This window comes from Lagopus leucura, unplaced genomic scaffold, assembly GCF_019238085.1.
Source record: "Lagopus leucura isolate 7727_CA_CO unplaced genomic scaffold, USGS_WTPT01 Super-Scaffold_73, whole genome shotgun sequence".
Taxonomy (NCBI): domain Eukaryota; kingdom Metazoa; phylum Chordata; class Aves; order Galliformes; family Phasianidae; genus Lagopus; species Lagopus leucura.
This window is the reverse complement of record NW_024962252.1, coordinates 29,110,765-29,117,193: the sequence shown is the minus strand read 5'-3', so window position 1 is coordinate 29,117,193 and position 6,429 is coordinate 29,110,765. Positions and strand designations below refer to the sequence as shown.

General features: G+C 40.9%; 1 long non-coding RNA gene across 1 annotated transcript; it reads left to right on the top strand.

Moving 5' to 3' along the window:
• The first annotated feature begins 1,233 nt into the window (after positions 1-1,233).
• Positions 1,234-5,543, top strand: LOC122190511. The gene is made up of 2 exons (XR_006182162.1): positions 1,234-1,560; positions 3,632-5,543. It is a non-coding gene; the product is annotated as an uncharacterized LOC122190511 (long non-coding RNA).
• Positions 5,544-6,429: the final 886 nt, after the last annotated feature.

Sequence of the window (6,429 nt, the reverse complement as noted above, 5' to 3'; positions counted from 1 at the left end):
GAAAAGAGACTGGCTTCACCACTGTGGCCCCCACACCTCAGATATTTATAAACCTGGGTGCACAACTCTTAGCAAAGGCTTATAATGGCAAATATCTCACAACAATTCGTAAGGTTATAACAACAGAACAAGGATGCAACACAAGGACTGTGTGTGATGCTGGGCACACTGAAGCTTTTAGGGGAAAAGGATGTGTATGTAGCCATCAGGTGGGCTTTAATCGACAGTATGTCCTGCTGGCAGAGTAGTTCTTACCTGAGACACTTCCCCAAAACCTTGTAAGCACGGTAACAGAGACACAGAGGTCTGAGGGAGGGTAGCTGACCTTCCAAAATGTCCTTACCTGATTCAGGAGTCAGGTCTGTATGTCCTGCCTGTTCATCTGGGATTTTCTCCAATGGGTTCCAACGATCCTGTTCCTGGTGAAGATGCAGGTAAGCAGCACAAACTGGGGGTATTTCCTACATCTGGAGAGTGTTTAACCTCTAGGCCAGAAAAGACTGAGGCACTTTTTGCTTCTGTTTGCTAAGTTGATTGGACTGGTATGACTGGAAGTTTATCAGCCACTTGCAATATAGTCCAACTGTTGTGAAAGAGGGATAATAATGCATGAAGGGTACATCACTGGGAGACACAGCAGGTTGATGAAATTACATCTTCATGTGAGACACGTCTCCTGCATAACAAGGTCTTAATAACAGACAATGGCTTTGGGGCCTGCTGCATACCAGCTGACTCTGCTGAATCCTGCTTAGAATAACTATTAATGAAATAAAGCAGTCTAAGAGACACCTTTCTGGTAATACCCAAAAGAGCTTTACAATTCAAGGAGAGGAAAATATTCTAATTCAAATGAATTGTTACTTGCTAAAAATTCTGTAAAATCATTGAAAATTCTGGTTGTTTGTTTTTTTTCTTTTTGTGGTTGAAATAGGAGTTTGTCAGTGATCAGTTCAAGACTCTCCTTACAAGTGATTGCATTTCATTGCATCGAGATTCAGTGGAGTTATTGAAGAAATTGCCTAAAGCTGCATTTCCACATGTAATGCACGTTTGAAGAAAGAACTTCTCAAGTTTTTTTCTGTGCTATTTAGGACACAGGAAATGCAAGTTCACCTTCCTTATATGAAATCCAGTACTGCCTGCAAAGACATAAATAAAATACATTACTTTCTTGCGGCAGCATTAACAGAGCAAAGGAAAAACAAACATTTGTTTTACTTGATGTCTAGAGAAAATCTCTATGAAATGGTGAATTTTGTTGATCTCCTGACTCAACTCAGTTACTCTCAGCTCCCCAGAATCCCACCATTTTAAGAAAGCTAGAACCCACTTGTATGGGAACTTCAGAATCATGGCCTGAACCTCTGATTGATCATCTGAGGAAAGCACTGTGTCAGCTGCGGGAGCACAGGTGAAGGCAATTCGCCTGTGTGACTGGAAAGGGTGGAGCCTGGCTGTACCTCTCCTAGACCCTATTTAATGGCTGACTGCCACAGAGGAAGGATCTCTTCCTGGAGGTTGTTCCCTCGGGAGTTTTCTTGTGAGCCTACATTACAGGTAAGCATTTTCATTTATTTTTTGTTATCCCTCTCCATCATGATAATCTTTCTAGCTATATGCTCTGTAAATGCAGCCTAACCACTCTGTGTATTTGTTGATTATACATCTCTTTATTTGAGAAAGCAGGCGAAGTTCTCTTTAACCTACAGTGATCCAGAAAATACAGCCGCATCCAGAATGGCAAAACCAGAAGCTAGCACAGAACAGAAAGGCATCGTTTTCTGTGTTTGCTCTCTGCACACCACTGCTGTTTTACTGAAGATCTGATTTTGTTTTTTCTTTGTAGAGAGTGACCCCCATTGTCTTCTGCAGAAACCTGAGCTGCTCAACTTGAGTGCCCATCCCTAATGGGAACTCTCACCCTGCCCCAGTTAGGGAGCTACCAAAGCCAGCATCCTAACAGAGGAACTCCTATTGCCTGAGTCACCAGTACCCTAAATTATGCACCAATAAGACTGACTGCATCCATGGATGTGCTTTAAACTATTTATTGACCTCATCTTCTGATTTTCCTGAATATATGGTTTTGAGAGATACATATTTATTTCTGTATGAATATATATCTGACATGTACAGATTATCCTCTAAGTTTAAGCAAGAGGAAAAAAGAAAATAGGTGCTTCTGCTCTTTGCTGTGCTTACTTGTAGTGAAAAGCACTATGTTTTCACCACAAGAGTGGTAATAAATACATGCAGTTTTTCTGCAGCTCTTCAGTGTCAGCTATGCAACAGCCAAAGCATGAAGCTTGTGCTTTTAGGTGTAGGGCTGGATCTACAAGAAACTACAATAAATTTGAAAAGTTAATTAAGCAACATGGAAAATGCTAGCATAGGCGAAATCGTGTTGTAATTACCCTCTATGCCAGCTATAAATGGATTACACATATCACTGGAGATGTAAAATGCTGCTGTTCTGATATGAATAACAACAACAGAAGTCCTCATTTAAAAAGGGGGTTTTTTTTGTTTTTTGTTTTTTTTTTTTTTTACATTTTACACTCCTCAGTACTGAAAGTGACTTATATAAAAAGCTATGTTAGGATTCTCCTCTTATCTAGGAGAGGGAGAGCATGAGCTACTGAGACTGGGGACTTCAAGTTTTAAACAAATGAAAGGCTTCTGCAGCACATGGAGGAGAATATCTACTGCAGATGTTGGAAGATAGAAGGCCTGTCAAGTACCCAAGTGGCTTGGCACATGCAGTGTAGTTTTGATCCTACCGGTGTGCTTCAGTGGTCATATGGCAGATAAATCTTCTTTTCCTTTTAGTGCTTTCCCATGTGCATTACTTCTCTCTTATTCATTTTTTCTCTGTTGTGAACTTAAAGCAGGCAAGCAAGAACAACATTTTTGACTTCTTTTGAGCTTATCTTCAGTATGAGGTGTGGCTATTTCATTTTTCATCACTGGCAGTTCATTTTCTTTTTTTTTCTGCCTGCTCTCAGCACTCAAGCTCTTACACTTTTTTTTTTTTTTCATGAGCCCATTTATTTGTATATGATAGAATCATAAAATTGTTTGAGTTGGAGGGGACCTTCAAAGGTCATCTAGTCCAACTCCCCTGCAATGACTGGGGACACCTGCAGCTAGATCAGGTTGCTCAGAGCCCCATCCAGCCTGACCTTGAATGCCTCTAGGGATAGGGCATCCACCACTTCTCTGGACAGCTATTCAGCTGGATAGGAAGAGTGCGGCAGTTTGCTGCTTGGAAGAGAAGAGGTGAGTCTTGGATTCCCAGCAGGTGAGAGGCCTCTGCTGCAGGAGGGCTGAGCAGCACGAGGAGGCAGGGTTTTGAGCTGAGTTGTTCACAGAGATATTCAAAATGTGGTAACTGTGACAAGTACTTGAATAAAGACCCAGCAAGAGAAAAATGATGCCAGCAGCCCTCATGGTCCCTTTTGTGCAAGGCAATTTTTCTCTTATATTAACATGTCAGTGCACTGAGGACTTCATGCTTGCTAAGACTTCTTGTTTTGTGATTTCCCACAGAGCCATGAATTTTGTTCTACTGAAAGCTGTTATTATGCAAAAAATATGACTTTTTTTTTTAAAATTTTTTTTTCTCTAGCCTCCAGAAGAACATCACTGCTTTTGAAGAAGCATCCCTGCTCTGCAGAGAAATCTCCCCAGGCCTGGCAACCTAAAAACTGTGGTTGTCATTGAGCGAGCCTGAAGTTGTGCGCGTAGTTCATTTCAGCAGCAGCCTGGGAATGATCCTGAGCTGATTAAACTGTGCTAAGTCATCAGCTGCTGGTGCTGAAGGCTGTTCTATGACTTGGAGTTGAGAACTGCAGTGGTTTCCTCATTTACATACGGACTTGTTGGGAAGGAGCATCATGCAGATATCTGTTAAATGCACAGAGATGCTCTAATGGGTGCAAAGTGGTTTTGTGTCTGAAATTTGGTGCTGTTAATAATTTAGGAGCACATAAAAAAGTCCACCTGGGGGGAGGCTGGAGCTTCTAGCTGCTGCAAAGAGCTACCATAAAACCCAGGCTGACCCAGATGGCAGCTGGACAGGCTTGGCCCCAGAGAAGCTGGATTTTGGCTGTTAGCAAAAAGTCATCTTAGGGCTGTCAGAAATCAGCCTTGATTTACTTGCACAGAACACAGATTAATTGGACAGAATATAAAGGACACTAATGGCTAAACCTCACAGATGAATTATCAAACCAGGTAGACCTCCTGCCTGGCACAAAAGATGCTGGCAAACCACCCAGAAATGAGGCAGATTTGCTTGCAGCCATGTGTTCCCTCTGCTTTTCTGTGACAGTGCAGCCATTTGTAATCTGCTGGTGATTTACCTGTGTGTGTGTGACAAAAAGGAAGGTGAGACGTGGTTTTTTGCATTTTGTTCTGCCCAATCAGTGTGCTATCTCGCCAGAGGCAAGCACAGAGAGGGATGGAAAAGCCAATTTTCCTATTTTCACAGTGGTTTAAAGAAAGTGCACAGAAACTATTTTGGTGGATCTGCAGTCTGTTAGAAGTGTCCATTAAACAGATTTCCACTTACTCTAGCAGAGCTCTGGTGACTTACATCAGTCAAGAATCAGCTCATCATTTCCTTTAAAGTTACTCATTCTGTGGTTAGGAGCTCTCTAAGCAGCATTTCAACTGAATTTTTAAAGAGAAGAAACCCTCAATGAACTTTCTGATGCAAATACAAGTTTGAAGTGATATTTCACAGCAATAATGTAGTTAATTTTCTTCTTCCAGAGCTTTCGGTGAGCTTCAGTGAAAGGGATGTTCCATCTTCTTGGTCTCTGTATTAATATTTGTACTTTGTGTTACGTTTTACAAAAACCATTTTCACAGACCTTTTTATTTGAATTCAGCATGTTAAACATGGCTTTCATAAACCTCTGATGTGCTATCAATAATTTACCAAGCACAAGGCTTACAACTTAGCTAAAAGTTATCATCTATAATGTATACATCTACTTGCGTTTTCCCAGAAGCAGTGCAATTTGACCTTTTGCTATACAAAGGAGTAAGCTGTTTCTGCATGGTGAGGCTGTGGTTTTCCTCTTTGTTTTGCACTGCAAGCATTGCATAATCTTGAATTTAAAAAAGAAAAAAAAAAGACATTAAGTTGCAAGGTGTTTAGGCTGGGAAACAAATACAAGCCCTACTATACTCTCTTGAGCAGCGTGTTATACTACAGTGTAAAATTTCATACTAAAAATGTTTTGGAGCCCTGTCACAGCTTAACACTGTGCTCCTGAGGATAATTATACCTTTGGGAGCAATTCACTTTTTCCTCAAAATGAAGCTGTTTCCTTAGACATGGCATGTTTTCAGATGTGCCAAAGTGACCTGAGGGGTTTTAGTTACGTGGTTAGAGTGATGCTGGGTGTCCATTGAAATCAATGGGACTTAGTTTCCTAAAAGTCCAAGTTGCTTTTGAGAATAGGCATTACGCAGCCAAGTCACTTTGATCTGGCATTACAGCTCTGTTTAAAAAAGATTCTGCTGTTTTGTTTTATGTCAGCAAGGCCACCAAGACCGTTCTTCTCTTTCCTCTTCTCTTTTCAACTACGTCAGCCACCGGTACTCTAAAAACAGAGGCTCTCAGACTTATAGTGATACACTCTAGAGAAACCTGACACTCAGCCTTCGTATATAATCACATGGATATGAAAGTGGGCTTCTATTCAAAATCAGGTGCTGGGGGTGGACTGAAGAGACTGATCTTCCACGTGCATTCAGGTACTCATACTAGAGACATAGGTTCCAAAATCATTGGGTGCAAGTAAAATTTGCAGTGAGGTCCTACTAGAATTACAATTTCAAAATCATATGAAGGAGTTTTGTGTTTGTAATGAAACCCCAAATTGACTGGACTGTAGGATTTGGGGGTATTCTAACCCTCCCCAAATTATTCGTCAGATAAGAACCCTTTCATTGGGTGGGCAATTTTCTGGACTGCTTCTGAGTGCTGTGGTATCTCAGCACTGGGTTTTGGATGAGGTCTTTTGAGATGCTATTTCTCCAACTTACTCCCTCAGAGAAGCATCACTGACTTTGTGAAAGAACTCTCTTTGTTCCCTCTGTGGATCAGCACTGAAGCAGGTAGGAAATATTAGGCAATCCATTATTGTAAAAGAAAGATTGTTTAAACCAGAATGCCTGGAAGGACCTTACCTCTAGACAACTGGAAGTCATTTCTAAAACCTCTTACTCAGTAAGAATCATTTAATTCTTTGAAATGTGGGCCGTTTTCAAGTCATTTTCTACAACAAATCAGACCAGCTCAACCTGTTTGTCACATTTTAGTAATATAAAAGGACATAACTGAATTTTATTTTAATGGTAATTGCAAACTCATGCAGAAAATGTAAATGCACACTTCCTGATTAGCTTGCA